At 42.7% G+C, this 23,419-nt stretch overlaps 1 protein-coding gene across 8 annotated transcripts in view; it reads right to left on the reverse strand.

The window, feature by feature from the left end:
- The window catches only part of SERGEF (secretion regulating guanine nucleotide exchange factor), a 259,650-nt gene that overhangs the window by 32,113 nt on the left and 204,118 nt on the right, over positions 1-23,419 (reverse strand). For 2 of the 8 annotated variants that reach the window (XM_078340708.1, XM_078340706.1), the window contains one exon: positions 21,919-22,138. The exons of the other annotated variants lie outside the window; for them this stretch is intronic. The gene's annotated coding sequence lies outside the window, so the exon portion shown is untranslated. Of the gene's footprint in view, positions 1-21,918; positions 22,139-23,419 lie in introns of those variants that run through there. 8 annotated transcript variants of the gene reach the window in all.

Raw genomic sequence — 23,419 nt, forward strand, 5'->3', positions numbered from 1 at the left:
GCATCTGGCCTCCAGAAGTAAGACCATAAATATGAGAGAATTTCTGTGTGGCTTTCTATTGTAAGCCACACAGATTGTGGTTCTTTACTATGGGAGACTAATAATTTTTAGGTCAATAATACTAGCAATTATTCATATTATGTATACTAATACACACTACCTCCTTAACTTATGACATATCACCCCTCATCTCCAGCTTTATGCCAAAGCCATACAAACTACTTTACAAGAATGCAAGCTTAGGGAGAACGGAACCTTGTCTGACTTGGTCATTATCAAAACCCTAATGATTAGTGTGGAACCAGGTAGATAGCAGGTGCTCCATACATTTTCTTTAAATAAATGAATTGCAGTTCCTCAAACATACTATGCTATGTCATGCCTCCATGTCTTTGCATATGCTGTTCCTTCCCTCTGCCTAGAATGCCCTCCTCATTCCCTTACAAACTCCTATAAAATGATCCTTCAAAACTCTACTCAGATACCACCTCTTCTCTGTGTTCTTTTCCTTACCACATAATCTCTCTACATTAATACCATGCCGTGTACATTGCGCTAATACAGCATGTTTAACATTGCACTCCAATCATGTGTATATGTGTTCATCTCACTGACAAGAGAAGAGCTTCTTAGAGGGCAAGAATGTCATGTGATTTACTTCTTCTAAGTCCTCAGCATCCACAACATAGGGCACAGTTACATAGAGCTTCTCCCTCCTTCCATATATTCCAGCACTGATGGGGCAACTCTCCCCCAAAAGGGGCAAATCGTATCAGCCCGAGGCCCAGAAATAAGCCTAGAGGATCCAAAGGGTCCATGAGCCCATTCTAGACCTATTTCTAAACTCCCTCTAAACAGAAGCCATAGAGAGAACCCTGTGACTGCAGAATCCTGGGAATGGTATTGTTTAATTAAGCAGAGACTCAAGTCACCAGCATCTGGCTCAGGCTGGGCCTCTGGGACCTGAGCAAGCAACATTTCATCATTAGGAGGAAAGGAGATGACAAACTCTTTCCTGAAAGAACCCAGCAGGCAGGCAGCAGAATTACTGGATATGGATAAATAAAACCATTATTTCCAAATACATATCCCAGGCAGCACTAAACGCATTCTCCGTATCACAGGCGATACTAAATTTAGAACTGGCAGTTTGAGTCATATGCTGATTCCTAAAGAGAAAAACTAAATTCAGGGGTAAAAATGAAGTGAAATATGAAAATAAAAATGCAAGCTTAGTCTGCAAGAGCAAGGTATCAAGAGAGGTGAAGGGAAAGTTACTTGTACAGAAATTCTGGCTGAAAAGGAACTCCAGATGGGGACAGGGCAGGGTTTTGCTAGGTACCAGCAACAGCAGCCTCTGGGGAAACCTCTGGAGTGTCTCCCTGTGTAGAGTTTCAGGGAGGCAAAAGTAGAATCTGCATTTGAGCAATAATGTGGGAAGCACCCAAAGCCATCCCAAAGGCCGAGGCTCGCTGTTTCCAAAGTGCTGTCACACACACTGTCTCACTGAAGTTTTTCCTATCCTGCAGTGAAGGTATGCTACCCCATATTACACTGAAGAACCAAGCCTAGAGGGGTCAAGTGACTTGCCTAAGTCATACCGTCAATGAGGAGCATAGAGATTTAATTTAATAAACTCTTTAGAATAGCTTTAGATTTACAGAAAAGTTTTAAAGATAGTACTAAGTTCCCAAATATCCCCACACACACACACACACCAGTGTGTCCCATTGTCAACATCTTATATTACTGTGGTACATCTGTCACAACCAAGGGACCAGCACTGGTACATAACTATTAGCCAAACTCATATTGTATTTAGATTTGGTTAGTTTCTCCCTAATGTCCTTTCTCTGCTCCAGGATACCATATTAGATTTAGTTGTCATGCCTCCTTAGTCTCCTCTGGTCTGTTACAGTTTCTCTAACTTTGTTTTTGATGAACTTGACAGTTTTGAGTACTAGCAGGTATTTCGTAGGATGTCCCTCAATTGAGTTTTTCTGATGTTTTACTTATAGTTAGACTGGGATTATGGGCTTGGAGGAGGAAGAACACAGAAGTGAATTAACCTTCTCATCACACTATATAAAAGTTACATACTATTAACATGATTTATCACCAGTGATGTTAACCCTGGCCACCTGGGAAAGGTAGTGTTTGCCAGATTTCTCCACCTTAAGGCTATTCCTCACCTCCCCCCCTCCCCCCACCCCTTTCCATGCTCTACTCTTTGAAAGCAAGTTAGGTGCTCCCAGGAGGAAGAGTCTGGACAGAGCCTGAAAGGATGGATAAGATATTAAAGTGTCAAAGGACATTCCAGGTAGAGGGAACTGCAATGCAGGTAGGTGCAGGCTTATTTAGGGAACAGGGTTAGGGGCAAGGTATTGGCAAATAGGGGAAGAGAAGGCTGGGAGGGTGGCTAGGCCCAAACTAGTAGTGCCCTACAACCAAGCAGGGGTCCTGGACTAATGTGAAGGCGAGAGCCATCTTCTCTCATCACCTTGCTGAGGGCACTCAGGGTACTGCTCACGTGCTGAGAAGCGACACTATTTTGTGAGTGAGATGCTGTCTTCAGCTTCTTTTATTCCCCAAAGTGCTCCTGCTCTTTGAGGCACAGACTGCTGGTTACCTGCTCACAAGCCAATCTCCTCTTCTTTCCTCGTAACAGACCTCAAATTTTATTCAGGATAGCCATATGCCCAGATAAAAGTCTCATTTCCCAGCCTTTATAACAGGTTTGGCTATGTAACTAGGCTCTGGCCAATCGGTTTTAAGTTGACACTGCTGGGTACCACTTCAGGAAAAGTGCCTTTAAAAGGCCTCTTTTTGTCATTTCTCCCTTCTATCTGGCTGAATATTGCTAGTAGCCATCTTGGACCTTGAGAAAATCTTGAAGATGAAGGCCTATGTTAAGAATAGTGAAACAGAGAGATAGAAATAATTAGGGCCCTTGATATCTGTGGAACTATTCTACCAATCCTGGAGGGGATATCACCAGACCTCTCATGCGTGAATGTATTAGTCTCCTCGGACTGCCATAACAAAAAAATACCACAGACTAGGTGGCTGAAACACACAAATTAATTTTCTCACAGTTCTAGAGCCTAGAAGTCTATGATTAAGGTGCCATTTGGTTTCTAGTGAGTCTCTCCCTGGCTTGTAGATGGCTACCTTCTTGCTGAGTCCTCACAGGGCCTTTCCCCTGTGTGTAGAGGGAGAGCAATTCCTAGTGTCTCTTCTGCTTCTCATAATGATACATTGTATAAGACTAGGGCTCTATCCTTATGACCCCACTTAACCTTCATCACCTCCTTAAATACCTTATCTCCAAACACAGTCACATTGAGGGTCAGGGATTTAATCTACACATTTTGGGGAGACACAATTCAGTCCATAATAGTGAGAGAAAATGAGTCTGTCTTGTTTAAGCCATTATTATTTCTGCTGTCTGTTACTAGCATGTACACACACTAATGATAGACCTCCAAAGTCCAAGGAACACCCTCTAAAGCTTCCACCTTGATGGCCTTGTTAGCTGAAATTCCAAAGGAAAGTACAAGAGATGCCACCCTTAAGTCATTCTGAATGCTGATTCATTAATAGCTCTCATCCACCCAATTGACAAACATTTACTGAGCATCTACTATATGCCAGATACTGGGTTATGTGCTAGGGACACTAAAATAAACAAAAATGGTCCTTGACCTCTACGTGCTTATAGTCTTTATTGATTTACTTACTCTAAGCTCATCTCCTCTGAAAGGGTACTCCCATAATAAATAAAATAGAAGCAGAAGTTCAAAACTATGGAAAGGAGGCATATCCAAATGCCAGCATTGGGAGCTTATATGCATGTCCTAATTGAGCATCCAGGTTGGCTTTAGCTTCCTAGCAGCCATGAAAGAGCAAGAGAGAGTGACTTGGTTCTTGTTTTCTGAAAGGAATATGAATCCCAATCACTCACAGAAGTTGAATGTAAGCATTTTCTTTTCTGAACAAACTCTACCTAGTGTTTGTGGGTACCTTGAATGTCCTGGAAAGTATCATTTTCTGATCAAATCCCAATCAATGATTTCTCCAAATTCCACGTGCAGTTCATTAGCTCTTAGATACTCATCCAGTAAAGCCAGTGAGTTCCATGGTTTACACACCTGCTTTTGGTTTCTATTTTAGAGCTTATGGAAGACTGTAATGATCACTTCAAGATGGCACAGAGAATGGGGACTGGTAAACAGAGAAAGCTCTGAAGCTTGGACATTAGGTGCATGATTTTAAGAAGAAGAAATAGCAAGATGATATGACCCTAGAAAAGGGCCAGGGTATATAGAAAGATGAAACACCAAGATGAAGTCAGTATAACTCACCCATGGGGCTCCCTTCTTGGTGTATCACAACAGCCAGCATCTTATGAGAGAAAGAGTATGGGTTTGAATCCCAGCTCTGCTACTCTATAACTTGTTAGCTCTCTAATTTGGGGAGTTTTAGCAGCCCAAAGACTCAGTTTCCTCAGGTAAGATGAAAATGGCATCTATCTATCATGGGAATTAACTACCAAAACATATATGTTATCTCTACCATAGTGCAATAATAACAAAAGCCTACATATAAGGGTCTGATCTGTGCCAAGCACTGTATTACACACTTGACATGAATTATATCATTTAATCTTCACCATAAGGTAGATGCTATTAAAGAATTCAAAAACTGTTGGTTTCTCCCCAAAGCTATGCCAAGCCATATCCTTTGATATTTCTGAAAGGAATGTATCAGTGCTTCGAAGCCTCTTGCCAGATCCATTCCATGCAAAGCAGTTATATTGACACCAATTTTATAACCATCTGCAATCCCAAAAGTTTGCTGCAACTGGTATAGACTTTTAATTCTCGGGCTCCCCAGTGGGAGTTTGAAGAACTCAAAACACTTCCAAGAGGCTTTTTTGTTTGTTTGTTTGAGATGGAGTCTCGCTTTTTCACCCAGGCTGGAGTACAGTGGCACGATCTCAGCTCACTGCAACCTCTGCCTCCTGGGTTCAAGCGATTCTCCTGCCTCAGCCTCCCAAGTATCTGGGATTACAGGCACACACCAACACACCCAGCTAATTTTTGTATTTTTAGTAGAGATAGGGTTTCACCATGTTGGCCAGGATGGTCTCAATCTCCTGACCTCATGATTCGCCTGCCTTGGTCTCCCAAAGTTCTGGGATTACAGGCATGAGCCACTGTGCCTGGCCCCAAGAGGCTCTTTTTAACCTCCATCTGCAATGGAAAGAAAGACACTGAGGAATCTGGAGCATGAGATTCAAAATAGAGTGACTAGGCTGCAAGGATAGGGAGTGGGAGTTATTGTTTAATAGGTACAACATTTCAGTATGAGAAAATAAAAATGTTCTGGAGATGAATCGTAGTGAGGGTTTTACAACAAGGTGAATGTATTTAATGTCACTGGACTGTATGCTTAAAATAGTAAATTTATGTCATATATATTTTACCACAGTAAAAATAACAATAGTAATAATAATAAATAAAATAACCAGAGCTGTGAGGAATCTAAAAGTCATATATGATGGAGAATATGTGAAAGAATTCAAGTGTTCTGAAGGAAAAAGTTAGAAAGCCTCTGGTTTACAGGGTAATGGTATTACCTACTTCTTACGAAGTGCATCATATATGTCAGCACTTTACCTAGATTATCTTTATTCTCCAGCAGGGCCCTGCAAGGCATTCCTTGCTTATAAGGATTGGGTGACCAGCCCAAGATTACGCAGCTAGAAAGTGTTGAAGATGGGATTTGAATACAACCAGTGTTCTTTTTTCTATACCATACTCCCTCTCATTCAAATATTGAGTAGATATCTGGATTTTCAAATGCTGAAAATTTCTCTCAAGCCTGAGATTTTATTATTCTGAACTGGTATGTAGAGGGTAGAAAGGTCAGATATCCATCTTCTTGAAGGCTCCCTGTACTACCAGGGTATGTAGGTAAACCTCAGCCTATTGTATCCTGCCCTCTAGGGGCAAACATTATAAGAGAAAACTGGAGGGGCCTTGAGATCAGAACCAGAGACAAAACCAGGTTGATGCTGCCAGGGGACTGCATCAGGTCCCGTGGATCACAACCAGCTCCTATGGCTGGGGTGGGAGCCATCAGCCAACAGAAACAGGAAGTAAGCTCCAAACACAGCAAGGCTACTAAAACTATCTCTCCCCACAGTGTAGTCACCACATCCAGAAGAGAAAGAGAAAGACAACGAAACAGGAAGAATTAGAGTTGAGTGAGAAGGCTCTGAAATCTGCAGTGTCTGTTCAAATCCTAGCCTATTGTTCTGTTGGTAAGACTTGTAACCGTTCTGGAGCTGGAGCACAATCTCCTATCTGCCCTGGGTGCCCTCAGAAATCCCTCAGCATTACCTCCTACTCTTCAGACCTCCCTCCCGCCACTGAATCTTGCCCTCCAGAAAAACAGATTTGGGAAATGATCCTCAGGTCTAACTCAGTATCACAAACTTCCAGATAACAAAGGTATTAGGCCAGAGTCAAGGGATGACTGACAAGGAAATGGGTTTTCCATAATGCTGGCTATGGATCAGAGACTCCTAGACACTGAATCTGTATTTTTCCCCACTGGATAAAGATGTAAACTTGCTGGCCATGAGTTTGCTTCAAAAACTAGAAGAACTTTCTGTATAAGAAATGTTTGTGAACATTCTCTTTAAGGAAAACACAGCAACTGTAAGTTCTTCAAGAATGATGAGGCAAGCCTTGAGTGAAAAAGACCTGTGATGCAGCAAGGAGGGGCTGATTGCTGGATGCAGCAGAACTCCATTCTGCATGGATGGTGTCACCTGCAGCTACAAGTTCCACTAGGGAACCAGGGGCTGGTGAAGGCGAGGTTAAGATAACTCGTATCTACTATATGCTTCCTGGACTCCTTGCTCTCGATGTGTCTGTATCCTTGAGTGAGTAAGTCAGGAAGTTGATGTAATCTTACATGCCTGTGTGTTACAGATGAGTGTGTGTTTATGGCCCTTTTCTACCAATCCACAGATTCTCATTGCATTTCCTCTAGCTTCCTTCAAGAATTTTCTCTTTAAGCTTGTAAGCTGGGACGCATTCGTATGAGCTCCACAGATGGCCTGCAGCGGCAGCAGAAGTCACTTTCTGAGAAGAGCCTAGGAATAGTGTGTGGAGCCCTGGCTGACCAGCCCTGCCGTGTGGATCCAGCTGGAGTCAGCTGGGCTCTAGTCCACACAGCGCACGGCTGTCGCCTGCTCACTTCAAGTGGAGGATCTGGCACTTATTTTAGGTCCTTATAAATAATACATTTTGTCATCTTGATTCTTCAAGACCTTCTTTTAAGCTATTTTATCCTCTTTGGGAAAACCGCTTTTACTCTACAAGACAGAGTTGTTCATAAATCAAGAGGAGTTCCTAGTGACCAAAGCCTAAGTTCCTGACTTCAGAAGAAGCAGGCAGCCACCATCCTGATCAGTCAGAGCCTCACAGAAGAAGAGATTCTTATTTTAAGGATGAAAAGAAATGTCCGACATCTCTCTGATTCCTTCACCTCCGACACAGACAGTCCTAGTGCCTGAGCTTTAAATACCACACTCAACCCTTGCTTCCCTGAGAGTCCCTACAGGCTCATGAAGGTCATCTGTAAAATGGGGACAAGGCTTCCTGTGTAGAATTGTCCAAGTATCTGGCATAAAGTCAAGGTTTGGTCTGTGAGCTCCCTTTAACTCTTCTAGTCCCTTGCAACTCCCAAGAAGATCCATTTATACCTTGAAAAATTGTTACTTTATTCCTTCTTCACAACTACGAATCACAGAGGAAGTGTTCTCCAATCAATATGGCACAAACAAACCTAGTATGACAGTGATAAAGTGCTGAACTGGAATCAGATAAACCAGGGCTTGAAGCCCGGCTCTGCTACTTGTTAGGTGACCTCAGGCAAGTTCCCTAATCTCACCGGACTTCAATGTCCTATTCAATAAATGGGACAAACCACTAGCTTTATAGAAGAGACTGTAAGTATTCCCTGGCAATTCTTATGCACACTAGGAAGTGCATGAGTGCAATACTGCTAAGGGAATACTGCTAAGGCGCAGATTCTGATTCAGCAGGTCTTAGGTAGTGCCTGAGGTTCTCCATTTCTAATTAGCACCTCCCTCCCTGCCTCTGGTTTGTGGATCACCTTTTGACAAGAAAAGAACATGAATAGTCAAGATATGTTGTAGGTTGTAAAGGGCTATGTCACCTTAAAGGCTGATTCACTAACCATTATCATCTTACCTTAAAACACAAAGAAGACCATGAGTTAATCCTTGATGTTCTTATGGGTAAGCAAAACTGATTATTTATCTAGTAAAATAACAGGAGCTGGGGAAAACGAGTTGTCACCAATCCTCCCAACACCACCACAAAAAAATCCAAGAGCGACTAACTAACAAAGCATAACACCCCCGCCTCTCAGCTGGCTGATGTAAAAAGTAAACATACAAACAAAATCCCTAACAAAGCTTAAGACTATTTCAGATGAAAAGTTTTGGGAGTAACAGTGTAAACCACACTGCTCCTCAAAAGAGCATTGTTTTAAGATCAAGTGTTTACGACTAAACCGAAATGTTGGTTTTGAGTGTAAAAGCAGATTTGGGTAGGTTGAAAAAGAAAAAAAAATAAAACATAAACATGGAGTTCCTGAGATTAGTCTGATGGAGGAGGAGAGGAAATTGAGGAGAGAATTTAATGCAATAGAAATGGAAGAAGGAAGTCAGAGTGACAAGGACTGTGAAAAGGGCTTTCCTTCTTGGAATAATCCTATACTCTAAGGCCACCTCCTTGGTGACAGCTCTCCTGACAGCCCCAGATAGAGGAGATTCCTGCTCTTGTTGCCAAAGCACTAATACCCACCTCTCCACCCATCCTGGGGCCAGTACTTATCACACTGTATTGAACACTCATATTGATCTCCAATCCCTTAAGGTCAAGGACCACATCCTACTTATATTCTCAGCCTGGCATAGTGCCCTGGCACATATTAGGCACTCAGTGAATAATGCTGATTGAATGCATGAAGTAGAGGATGTTGAAAAAAAATTTAATGACCTTTCTTCATGGTTTACCTTTCCTGAGGTTATTCATTCATATATTCACTCACTTGGTGTCTTAGTACATTTTGTGCTGCCATAACAGAATAGCACAGACTGGATAATGTATAAAGAATAGACATTTATTGGTTTACAGTTCTGGAGGCTGAGAAGTCCAATATCAAAGTGCCAATCTGATGGGGGCCTTCCTATACATCATGACATAGTGGATGGTGAGGGAGGGTGGTGGCAAGAGAGAGAGTGAGCGAGCAAGAGCGCAAGTGGGGATGAACTCACTCCCTCGATAACAGCATAAGTCCATTCATAAGGGCAGACCTAAACACCTCTTATAGGTCTCACCTCTTAATGTTGTAATTACTATATTGTAACATGAATTTTGGAGGGGACAAACATTCAAACCATAACACTTAGGAAGCATACATTTTCTAAGTGTGAGCCCTCAGACTGTTTACCAGTTTTCAGTGTATTTCAGTCTGAGAAATATTTCAAATTTTCTTTATCTCAAGACTATAAACATCATCATATGTAATAAGTATATCATATAAACTTTTAGCATCTTTCCAAAGTACTTTTTTATTTTCACAGTAAATTGAATTTATAATTTTTCTATTTTAAAATAAGGAAACTGAGGTCCAGGAAAAAAATTAAACTAAGGCAGAGTCTTAAACTTTAGGTAAATAAAAGTCACTTGGTGCACTTGTCAAAAATACAACTTCCTATCACCTACCCCTAGAGATTCTGTTTCAGTATGATGAGATGGAGCCCAGAAATCTGCATTTTAATACTCCCCAGGTGATTCTGAGGCAAGTGGTCTACAGACCTGGGGCAAGACCCTTACGCAATTAAAATCCAGTCCAGAGCCCTCCTTCAGGCTGGGTGCCTGGCCTATTCTGGAGGTCAGCATGGGTTACAGGATGTCTCAGGGCTTTGGTTTCAAACCTAGAGTCATGCGACAGGAGGCAAATCACATGTATGGCAACTTCATGGGGCCTGGTGGCAAAGCCAAAACCAGGGACACTCAGACAATGATGGCAGTTCCAAGAGCCCATAAGTAAAATCATGAAGCCAGAATGGTAGCTGGAAAATGGATCCCATTTCTGAGGACTTAAGAGTTGAAAGGCCAGGATCTGGGAAAGAATTAGGCCTTCTAGGGAACAGGAACAACAATAACAATTACAAAGAGGCTAATTTTGGGAAATACTGGAGGTGTTTGATGTATTTATTTTGGATCTATATCCCTTCTTTTCCACTTTGAGATAGGTTACCAAATGGAGCCCAATGTGACAATTCAGTAAAGAAGAGTAACTGAAGACAGGATAAGTTTCCCTCTTGTCTATCTTCTACATCCAAGTCCTACTTACTGGACCTCTATATTCTCTCCCATCAGCCCCTTCCTCTTCAGCCCAATGCCAAAGCCCTAATTAAATATCTTGTGCATTGCCTTTACTTCAAACTACCTCCCCTCTCATTAATCTTTCCAGGGCATAGATTTCATCATGGAGTGTAAAAAGTCCACTTTATTTGAAGCCAGAAGATATGGTTCTGGCCCCAGCTCCAGCACCAACATTGACAAGTTGTCTGACCTTGGTTTAATAACTTCTCCCTTTGGGATTCAGTCATTATGTGTGAGATGGTGATATGGTTTGGCTGTGTCTCCATCCAAATCTCATCTTGAATTCCCATGTGTTGTGGGAGGGTCCTGATGGGAGGAAACTGAATCATGGGGGCAAGATATTCCCATACTGTTGTCATGATAGTGAATAAGTCTCACGAGATCTGATGCTTCTATAAAGAGGCATTCCCCTACACAAGCTCTCTCATTTTTCGCCTGCTACCATCCATGTAAGATGTGACTTGCTCCTCTTTGCCTTCTGCCATGATTGTGAGGCCTCCCCAGACAAGTGGAACTATAAGTCCAATTAAATCTCTTTCTTTTGTAAATTGCTCAGTTTCAGGTATTCTTTATTAGCAGTGTGAAAATGGACTAATACAGTAAATTGGTACCAGTAGACTGGGGTGCTGCTGAAAAGATACCTGAAAATGTGGAAGTGACTTTGGAACGGGGTAACAGGTAGAGGCTGGAACAGTTTGTAGGGCTCAGAAGACAGGAAAATGTGGGAAAGTTTGGAACTCCCTAGAGACTTGTTGGATAGCTTTGACCAAAATGCTGATAATGACATGGACGATAAAATCCAAGATGGTCTCAGATGGAGATGAGGGACTTGTTGGGAATTAGAGCAAAGGTGACTCTTGTTGTGTTTTAACAAAAAGACTGGTGGCATTTTGCCCCTGCCCTAGAGATTCGTTGAAACTTTGAACTTGAGAGAGATGATTTAGGGCATCTGGTGGAAGAAATTTCTAAGCAGAAAAGCATTCAAGAGGTGACTTGGGTGCTGTTAAAAACATTCAGTTTTATAAGGGAAGCAGAGCATAAAAGTTTGGAAAATTTGCAGCCTGACAATGCAATAGAAAAGAAAATCCCATTTTCTGAGGAGAAATTCAAGCCAGCTACATAAATTTGCATAAGCAATGAGGAGCCCAGTGTTAATCCCCAAGACAACAGGAAAAATGTCTCCAGGGCATGTCAGAGGTCTTCACAGCAGCCCCTTCCATCACAGACCTGGAGGGCTAGAAGGAAAATATGATTTCATGGGCCAGGCCCAGGGTCCCTGTGCTGTGTGCAGCCTAGGGACCTGGTACTCTGTGTCCCAGCCATTCCAGCTGTGGCTGAAAGGGGCCAGCACAGAGCTTGGGCCATGGCTTCAGAGGTATAAACCTCAAACCTTGGCAGCTTCCACGTGGTATTAAGCCTGTGAGTGCACAGACTGGTGCACTGCCTAGTGGAGCTGTGAGGATCTGTAGGCTACCATCCTCCAGATCCCAGAATGGTAGATCCAATGACAGCTTGCACCGTGCACCTGGAAAAGCTGCAGACACTCAATCCCAGCCCATGAAAGCAGCCAACGGGAGGCTGTTCCCTGCAAAGCCAGAGGGGTGGAGCTGCCCAAGACTATGGGAACCTACCACGTGCATCAGTGTGACCTGAATATGAGACACAGAGTCAAAGGAGATCATTTGGAGCTTTAAGATTTGACGGCCTCACTGGATTTCGGACTTGCATGGGGCCGCAGCCCCTTTGTTTTGGCCAATTTTTCCTATTTGGAATGGCTGTATTTACCCAATGCATGTTCCTCCATTATATCTAGGAAAGAACTAACTTGCTTTTGATTTTACAGGCTTATAGGCAGAAGGGACTTCCCTTGTCTGTGATGAGACTTTGGACTGTGGACTTCTGAGTTAAGGCTGAAATGAGTTAGACTTTGGGGGACTGTTGGGAAGACATGATTGGTTTTGAAATGTGAGGACATGAGATTTGGGAGGGGCCGGGGGTGGAATGATATGGTTTAGCTCTGTGTCCCCATCCAAATCTTATCTTAAATTCCCACAGGTTGTGAGAGAGACCTGGTGGGAGGTAATTGAATCATGGGGACAAGTCTTTCCCATGCTGTTCTCATAATAGTGAATAAGTCTCATGAGATCTGATGGTTTTAAAAAGAGGCATTCCCCTGCACAAGCGCTCTCATTTTTTGCCTGCCCACCATCCATGTAAGATGTGAGTTGCTCCTCCCTGCCTTCTGCTATGATTGTGAGGCTTCCCCAGCCACATGAAACTGTTAAGTCCAACTAAACCTCTTTCTTTTGTAAATTGCTCAGTCTTGGGTATATCTTTATCAGCAGCATGAAAATGGACTAATACAGATGGAGTACTGAACCGGGTTATATCCAAAATCCTTTCAACTCTAGGATTTTTCCAACTCACACCTGCTTAAAAACTTATTAAACTTACTACTTTTTTTTTTTTTTTTTTGAGACGGAGTTTCACTCTTGTTACCCAGGCTGGAGTGCAATGGCGTGATCTCGGCTCACCGCAACCTCCACCCCCTGGGTTCAGGCAATTCTCCTGCCTCAGCCTCCTGAGTAGCTGGGATTACAGGCACGTGCCACCGTGCCCAGCTAATTTTTTGTAATTTTTAGTAGAGACAGGGTTTCACCATGTTGACCAGGATGGTCTCGATCTGTTGACCTTGTGATCCACCCGCCTCAGCCTCCCAAAGTGCTGGGATTACAGGCTTGAGCCACCGCGCCCGGCCTGACCCCAACTTTTTTAAACCCTACTCCCCTTAGCCAAACTGAAGTATTGCCAGTTTCCCAAACAAGCCTGAAGTTTTTTGCTTCCTCAATGCTTTTGTCATTATTTTAGCTTAGAAATCCTATTACACCTATTTCAACGTATATGATTCCTACCTTTTTGAGGTCCAAATCACATGGATCTCCTTTATATTTCTCACTTTATGCAAAAAACAAACTTTTTCTGCTCTGATCCCTGTAGTAGTATTCTCAGCTGGCACTTCAGTTCCCCTGGGCCTGGTTCATACATTTTTTGTCAGCTCCTTGAGATAAAAGCCTGTGTTTGTCTCCTACCCACTTAGGACAGGGCCTTGCAAAGAGAATCATTTGACAAATAATTGTTGGATACATGTTGGAAAGTGGATGATCCCATTTCAGTTAGGTCCTGAATGTCTATGGCAGGCAAGGCAGAGAAGAACACACACTGGACAAACATTATTAATAGTTTCCAGTCTTACAAAACAAGAAACACTAATTCCTGTTACAGTGAACAACTTTTTCTTGAAATCAACCCCAAGGACACAAGCCATAAAAAGATGCTACCAAGCTTGGTAGTGTAGTAGTATGTGCACACTGTTCATTAAGGCCTAAGATGATGTTTGTTGCCAATAACAATTTGGGTTGAGGTGCTCAATTTGGTGGCTGAGGATGACTGGAAGCTCCAGGCAGTTGCATGGCACACAGCCAATCTACAGAGTACATCCTCATAGCCACAATGTCCCAGTCTAAATTCTGAGCCCTAGGGTTATGGTAAGAGGCAGACTTCTTATGTACATGGTGTAATTGAAAGGGATTTCCTCCTCTGACACTCCTAGCCCTGGATCTGGTCTGTCTCCACTTATTCTCTGTCCACTTGGGTCAGTCAAGCATGTATATGTTTTATCTCCCTAACTACACCATCAATTCCTGCCTGGAAGGACCTGCATCTTGTTCATTTTCCTATCTCCCTCATGCCTAGCATAAAACCTTGCTCACAGCAGATGTCAATAAATGTTCTCTGGATGGATGCTCAAATTTAGATCACATTGACTCAAATTCCAATTAAAATCCCCAGTCAGGAAGAATTCATTTTTTTCCTACTAAAAGGACAATCTTGCTGTTTAATATAACCTAATACATTTTCTTCACAACTCTGAGACAGACGCAGGTTCTGTTTTTAGAAGGCATATCCGAAATGTTGTAAAGTAGTGCTGGTTTTGATATTTGAGGCATATTAGAATTATAAATGATAACTGAGCTTGCTCCGAACTATTCATCATCCTACAATCCTAGGACAGTAGAGTGTGAAAGGCCTTAGAGAACAACCAGGTGGTTGTACAGCTGAGAGAATGAAAATTCAAGAGCTGGAGTCAGAATCCAGGTTGGCTGGTTGACTAGTTGGGTAGAGAGTTGATTAGTTTCTTTTCCTTGTTCATTTACTCAGCAAACATTACTGTGAACATACCATGTGCCAAGTTTTGTGCTGGATGCTAGGGATATAGAGCTGGCAAAGACAATTACAGTGAGGTCACAGACTAATGGCTACTTCCTGATTCCTTAGCCCAGCATTTTATCTTCTTCAAAAGAGCTGAACTTTCTGTTCAAAGGAGCTTTCTGGAGAAAAGGACCAATGTCCATTGGGCAAGAAGGCCTTGCATTTACTGGAGCACTCCAGGTATATGGGCTAAGGGCATCCACTCAAGGTCTACTGGACTGGGCTTACTTGAAAGCCTCATACTTTCATGCCTCCTTTGTGAGAATATTTCTGAGGCTGCATCCAGACTCAGTAGAAAATGTGGATTTGATTGGTTAGCATTCAATAGGACAGCTGTTTGTTTTCTATCAACTAGACTATGGCGTTAACACCTCTATTGGTTCCTGATGCCTAAAGGACTAAGTCCAATACCCTCAACATGCCACCCACTTAGCACAGGGCCTTGCCACCCAAGGACCTTCATGGTACAATCAATAATCTAACACATCAGCACATATTTCCTAAACACATTGCCCTATTTTCTATTTCTTGAATATACTCCTTTCCTTAAGGATGCTGGGCCTTTTCAAGCATTATTCCCCTTTTCTGGAATGTTCTCTTGCCTAACCCCCTTCTGAAGTACAGTTTCTCTATGAAACTTTCCCTTACTTCCCCTAGGAAAAGGAAGTCCCCTCCTTTGAAGTTCTCACCTTCCCTGGACTCTCCTTTGCCATTATACCACTTACTGAGATTCACCTGTCCACATGTTTACCTCCCCAGAGAGAAGGGGAGTCCAAAACAACAGAGCCCTATCTTATTCACCACCAGCAGAACACCAGCCACAGATAAGGTACTGGCTAAAAGACTGCTGAATGAATGAATTCTTTAGAAATAGCTCCCCCTTTCACCTCTCCAAGCCATCTTTTAGAGGTATAAGAACTAGCCTTCATCTATAGTCTCTCAAATTTATGGAGGTACATGACAGTCAGGTCTGTTATCTCTCAAGTCTACCCACTGCCAGGTGTTGCCCTTCCCCTCTTCATTACCACATCTCATACCCCAACCCTCAATCAGTTTAGAAACTGAAACTAGGTATTAATTTGATCTATGCTAATTCAGTATTATAGCACTTACTGTTTTGTCTAACACAGGGTCTGGCTGAGAGTAAGTGCTAAATAAATAAATATTTATTGAAAGCCAAATGAATGAGTTCCTCTAAACCTCAGGTTGAAACTGGATCTCAATATTGGAGGTATAGGCCTGATGGACAATGTTTGGGTAAAGGGGGATGGATTCCTAATGAATAGTTTGATGCCCTCTGTGGGGAGTGAGTTGTCATTCTGTTAGTTCCTGCGAGAGCTACTTGTTAAAAAGAACCTGGCACCTCCCCTCTCTCTTGCTTCCTGTCTTACCATGTGATCTCTGCACATGTTGGCTCCCCTTTGCCTTCTGTCATGAGTGGAAGCAGCCTGAGGCCCTCACCAGAAACCAAGCAGATTCTGGCGCCATGCTTCTTATACAATCTGAGAACCATAAGCCAAGTAAACCTCTTTTCTTTATAAATTACCCAGTCTTAGGTATTCCTTGATAGAAACACCGAATAAACGAAGAATAGTAGCCTTCAGGGCACACATGACACTAGAAGTCAGAAGACCTGGGTGCCATATGTGGCCTCTCATGAAACACAACATAACAACATGAAAGAGTCCAGGTAAAATGTCAAAGTAAGGGAAGCAACCTGTATTTAACTTAGAGAAAGTCAGGAAAGGGGAAAGCCCTGTGGCTAGAGAGGCCAGGGTAGGCTTTAGCAGTCCAGAACATAGCCCTGGGGCAAATGTCAGGGGTGTGGTGCAGCATGCCAGGGAAGAATGATGTTTCCTGAACTGGCATAAAATTAAACAGGCAGTATCTAACAGAGAGACTTAAAGCGGCCTCTGAGCAACAGGGGTGAGTGTGATGGAGAGAGCTATGGGGGACTTAAGCATGATCTCAGCTTCCAAATGTATTTAGTGGGATGCAGTTGAAAGACCACTAGATTAGAAGTCAGAGGAACTAGGGAAAAGAAACAAGCATTGACTAAGCACTTCCTCTATTCCAGGCTCTGTGCTGGGCAGTTTATACACATTATCTCATTCAACCTCACTTCATCACCCTCACAGGGAGATATTAATATTCTTATTTTATAGAGAAACAGGGGCTCAGACAGGGAAAGCTACTTTAGCATTCTGAATTTCAGGATGCTTACCTGTAAAATGGATAATAATAAAACCCCTCTCACAGGTCTAGTGTGAGAATGAAAATGAGCTGCAGTGTAGAATACCTACTACCATGCCAGGTGCTTTGTAAGTCTACTCTAATTATTAATATCAATAACCACTTATAATGACTAGCTTGCACAAGGTCACACAGCTCATGAATGCCTTCAGTGGGATATAAATACTGGATGGTGTTTTCATTTTGTCAGGGTGCCCCTTAGAAGACCAGGATTTGAAAAACAGCCCTGCCAGTAATTAGTTGGGTGACCTCAGACAAACTATTGCACCTTGCAGAGCCATGTTCTCTTAATCTGAATAAAGGGGCCAAGAACCCTGCCCTGCAGAGCCCACAGGGAGGCTAGGCAGATAAAATAACTGGTAAACACAGAGCTTTATGATGTGTACAGATGGAACTGTGATGACTATGAAGGATACCCTGAACAGGGACAAATGTCTTCAAGTTGGGACGATTCAGGTACACTAGATTGTGACATATGAAGGCAGAGTTTTGCCTGGGGTATCAACAATTTTGCAGGCAGCAAGTAGCCTCTAGTTTACAGTGACTATGCCTGCCCCAGCCTAGTCTACATCTTCTTAATGCTCCCATGAAAATAAAAACATTGTGAATCTCCTAAGACACCATCAGAGACACGCTTTAGGATTTTATCCAACACATTAGGAAAATAACTCCTTATTAAAATCAGCTTTAGGAAAGAGTTGGCATGGGAAAGAGACATAGTTAGAATTCTTCCAGGGGTCAGATTACAATAAGCATGCCACTCTCAGCACCTGAAACGATTTCTCTGTAATGAAGACTGAGTTCTTTGGGGAAATTTAAGCTGGGTGGGCTGTTTGCTGAGTGGGTGTCAGTCCTCAGGCAGAAACAGGACAGTGTGTCCCAGCCTACCCCAGGCTGCCAGTGAGCTGACACATGCCCTGAATTTGTGTTCTGTATAGCAATGAAAGTTCTCCCTGTGCAGAGCATGCAAACTAAAGCCACGCGCACACCATCCACGCGCACCCACCACAGGGCTGTCAGCTGATCAGAGGCCCCTCAGGCTTCTCCCCTCCTCACATCCTGGGGTGTTGGCTGCCGGACTTAACTCATTTGACCCTTATGTACACAAAACTCTGCAAGGTATTATGAACCTAATCTTATAGACTAGAAGAAGGGGATTCAGAGAGCCACCTGCCTAATTTACATAGCTAGAAGAGGTGGAGCTGAGATTTAGCCTAGGTCCTTCTGACTTCAAGGACACATCTGTCCTTGGCAGATTTGCCTAAGGCAGACTTACTTTTCAAGACTGAAAGCAAAGCCAAGAATCAGAGACTCTTAGAGCTGTGATTCTCAGTCCACCATGGGAAGCAGTCCCTCTGTCCCACCTGACACATGGTCGTCTGGCCTCTGCAGGAACACCTGTCCTGACAGGGGCTCACCATCTGCTCTAGTTAAAAGAAGTTCTTTGTTCCACTGACATAGAGAATGCCAGCTTCCACTGAGAGCCTAAATCAGCATAAATATTTCGTCCCTCACTGCATTGCATGTTAGATACACTAGAGGATTTTTTAAAGGATACCATGCTCCCTTTTGTGATGGTAATTGCTGTTCCAAATTCATGTGGCTTATGAGTTCAGATTTTCACAAGGCAAATGTTCTTAAAGCATGTATCTATTTCACATGGGTATTCACAGATCCTATCACATGGTGTCAGGGCTGGATGAGTCACACCTCTGCCCACCACCCCCCTTCCTGTCCGCCAGTCCAGCTCTCCTCTGCCATTCTGCAGAAGGACACAAAGCCTACTCTGACACTTCTCTCACCCTCACCTGCTCACCTGGACACAGAATTGCTTCCAGGCAACAAACCAGAACATATAGCAGTGGTAAGATGGGGCAGCTCAGAGTGCCCAGCTGAGCCCTGTTCCAAGTGGATAACTGGCACCGATGTAGTTACTGTCTAGGGAGACTGCAAAAGAGAGACCCCCAGAGACAGACTGAGGAGTTGCAGCTGCAGAGGAAGCCCCTGACAAACCAACCCTCTGAACTCAAGGACTCAGTATCCTAGAGATTTAGTATTCAGAGAAAAGGCAGGATGCTGCCTGATTTCTCTAAGATCCTAAGAACAGCAAAGCCAGATGGGTTCCAGGGGTGTCGCTTCCAAAGTACCACAGGTCCTTTCTGACTTGACATTGTGTCTACCACATAGTAGCTCTATATTAATGGCAAATATTTTAATAAGTAAAAGCCCACATGTCAAACACAAATATCTCACTCACAGATTTGGAAAAAACATCTCAAACAACACGCACCAATATCTAAATTGTTTCCCCTAAAGCAGCAGAGTCTCTCCCCAGACTGTTCCTATTCTTTCTTAGGCTGAATTCTCCTATGGCATTCCTTTTCAGGATATTCTGGTAAGGAAACAGAACTGCAAGGGTGGGAAGCAAACCATGAGTCCTCAGGCCAGCTACGAAACAAGCTAACTCCCAGAGAGGCTGGATGGGGGTCAGATTGCTTGGGGCATTCTAAGGCCACTGTGGCTTACCCTTGGTGGCTGTGGGCATGGAATATCTATATCCAGATGTCTAAAAGGTGCCTCCAGTGCAGTGTGTTCACTGGAGCCTAGGTCCTCCTGACTTCAAGGACACATTTCTACTTTTTTTAATTTCTTAGCTTAGTGAATGGCAGGGCCATTCCCATTCATGCACCCAGAATCCTGGGGCTTGTGCTTCGCCTTTTCCCTTTCCTCACAGCTACATTCAATCCATCAGCAAGTCCTGTTAATTTTACCTCCTAAATATCTCAAACCATGTTGTCCTTCTTATCTCCACTGTTACCTCTCTGGCTCTATCCAGCATGATTTCTTATGAGACCACTGCAAAACCCTCCTTAACTGGGTCCCCCTCCCCGACTTCGGCACCCTCCATCCATTCTCAAGCCATTGTTGGAAAGATCTCTTATAAATGTCACATTGAGCATAGTGCCCTCCCCATGTGTAACATACACATAACCACCCGTGCTTCAAATCCTTCTATGATTCCTATGAGCTTAGACTAAAGAGAAAAAAATTCTTCACATGACCTACAAGGCCCTAATCTCCCCCTCCAGCCTTTTCTCTGTACTCAAGTCATATGGACCTTCTCAGTTCTTTGAAAGCGCTAAGCTGCTTCTCACCATAGGGGCCACATTTGTCCATATGCCTAGAAAGCTTTCTCCCCACCCTATACACTCCTTTCATCTAATAATAACTCTTACTGATCCTTCAGATCTCAGCTCAGATGTCAATTCCTCAGCAAAGCTATCCTTGATCATGTGAAGTAGGTGAGGACCACTATCATACATTCTCAGAATACCTTGTCCGTTTCTTTCGTAGCATTTATCCTAGTTTGTAATTTTACATGACTGGTACAATTTTTTTTTTACAGTGTCCGAGTCCTTCCATAAGACTTTAAGCTCCTTGAGGGCAAGGGATCATGTCTGTTTTATCATCATAGTACTTCCAGCTGTTAGCACAAGGCCTGAAACATAGTAGGCAGTCAATAAAAATCTGCTGAATGAATAATAAACTGCAGCTATTCACTAAGTTTATTCCAAGCAATCATACCAGGGCCCTTTCTAATACTATTTCTGAGGTTCTCTTGAGTCTGGCTTAAATTAATAGAAACTGTTGGTATTTTTGTCACCTCTCCTCATCTCTCTGGTATCCACTATAGTGAATTATCTTTTATAGATGAAGAGAACACAGCATTGCCATCATTACTACAGTTACATTTATTGAGGATTTACTTACCATGCATTAGGTGTGGTACTGAATGCCATGCATGTGTTGTTCAGTTAATCCTTTCAGTACTATGAGGTATACATTACTAGCTGCTTTTTGCTGGTAAGAAACAGAAACCCAGAGAGGATTTGCTAAAATATAGTGGGGCCAGGATTTGAACCTTGGTCAAACTTTAAAGTCTACAGTCTTAATCATAACCTACTGCCCTATAAAATGAGCTAATAATAACCACTGCTAGTGATGTCAAAGGACTCAAGCACAGTAGGCACTCAGTAAAGGGTGGCTGTTATTTTTGTGGTTCTGGAGGCATTGTGGGGAGTGATAAGCATTTACCATTTTGCCCAGAAGAGAACAAATCTGGCTGCCTTCTAGGACTTAAACAGCTGGACTTGGTTTGAAAGAGAGACTTTTATGAAAAGCAGCATGCTGTGGCAGTTCCAACACACAGTGTGTGGAGAGAGGAGTTGATATGCTAACAAAACCAATGAACAGATATTTAACTCTGAGAACAAACCATTTGAAATGAACTTGAGTTTCTCACAGCAAGCCTAGACATCAGGCCTGCATAAGGGTCCCCAACCTACAATGGTTCCTTGAATTATTATTTTTTTTTGTTATTTATCTATCTACCTCCTGTAGTTCACAGTAATAGAGAGAACATGCCACACTTAAAGTCAGGAGATTCTATGTCTGAATTCTGATGTGCCCAGGGTTGAGCAAGTAGGGATCCAACCAAGATGCCTAAGCCTCAATCAGAACCTCAGTGTCCCAGGAAGCCAGGAAATAACAATGAACCATATTGTCATCCTCTGTGGCCTGGCTTGGGTTGATCTATTCTTCTGAATCTTCCTCCCTCCTTTTACTGTCACTCACCACTGGGCATGTAAAAGAAGAAAAGAAGCTGAGATACTTGAGTTCCTACTATATGTCAAGCACTCTACATTCATATTTTCATGTAGTAAGTCAATCCTAACCACGATTTCAAGCAACAGGTGCCATTCTCCTTATTTTACAATCAAAGAAACTGTAGTTTAAAAAGATTACGACTTGGGAGAAATCACTACATAGTAAGACAAAGACTTGAGATTCAAATTCAGTTTTCTTAGATTCCAAGGTCTGTGCTCTTTCCATTTACCGTTCTGAAGAAATCTATGACCAAGGCTGCTGGAAAAATTAAGGGCATTCCTTGGATGTGTACAGGTGGTATACAGCCATGAGAGCTCATTTATTCCCTCCTTCCTTTCATTGCTTCCACTGCTGACTGAGCACTACCAATGTGTCAGACACTGCGCTGGACGACAGGGATAAAGAGAACCCTCCTCCTCAGAGGTTCACAGTCTAGTTAGAGAAGCACTCTAGGGAAAAAAGGAAAGAGAACAGAAAATGAGCAAGAGAGAAAGAAGGCAAACGATCCTAAAACATCAGAACCAGAGGGGTTCAAGGAAGACAACTACTCGAAACCTGGCTACATCACCTGGAAGACTATCAGAACTAAAAATTTCTAAGCACCCGATTCTGTTGATCTGGAAGTGGGGCCAGGGATGTATACTTTTAACAATTATCCCAAGTTGATTTGATAGAATAGGCCAGGTGACTAAAACCACTGATCCAGACCTTTCACTGTGTGGGTATGAGAGCAGAGGGGCAAAAAGGGGAAGTGACTAGCTCAAGGACACACAGGAATCAACGCTTCAGACTCAGGCATCCAGCTCACAGTTAAATGAACTTTAGTAATTTTTAAAAAATTAGAATAATTTTATTTTTATACATTATATATATATTTATACTCACATGACATTTTATGTACATGGATTAGGTAGCTCTTGATAATGTTATATGTTTACTGAAAAATGACTTTTTATAAAAATAAAGCATAGAAAATAACAAATCAATTTAGAAGATTAAAATTATCCATGGATACACAGAATGAATATAGGTTTTCGTAATCAAGAACAGCATTGTTCATCTTGTTGTACCTCTGACCACTTCTTTCCTAGGCAGTCAGTAAAGGGCAGAAAACTATAAATTAATCAAGGATAATGCTTCAAGGTACTGGTTCCTAGACTGTGATAGACATAAAAAAACAGCAATAGATAAATAAGCATTTTAGTATTTGCTAAAGCCTTCCTCCACCCAGAATGGGGATGTCCTGGCCACTGAAAAAATGATGGGCCTCCAGTTGCCAACTTCTCTGCAATGATCTCAATCCCTTTGCCTCACAAGAGCATCAGAAAGGTTCCCTGCCCTTTCAGCTTTAGATTCTTTTCATTGGCTACGTGCAGAAGACAGACATGGACCAGAGGCATAGAGAGGCTTTATGCCAAAAGTGTCCAATCTTTTGGCCTCCCTGAGCCACACTGGATGAAGAATTGGGCCAACATAAAGTACACTTAATGGCTGATGAGCTAAAAAAAAAATCTCATGTTTTAAGCAACTTTACAAAGTTGTGTTGGGCTGCATTCAAAGCTGTTCTGGGCTACATGCAGCTTGCTGCCAGCAGGTTAGACAAGCTTGCTCTAAGTCAATGAGTAGAGGCTGGCTCTTCTATAGGTCCTATGAGTTCATGGAGCAACTTCTCAGCAGCCGTGTCCAAGGGGTCCTCTCCTTTCGTTGTTTCACTGCGGTTTGCCTCTATA

The sequence above is a fragment of the Callithrix jacchus genome, chromosome 10 (assembly GCF_049354715.1).
Source record: "Callithrix jacchus isolate 240 chromosome 10, calJac240_pri, whole genome shotgun sequence".
Classification (NCBI taxonomy): Eukaryota; Metazoa; Chordata; class Mammalia; order Primates; family Cebidae; genus Callithrix; species Callithrix jacchus.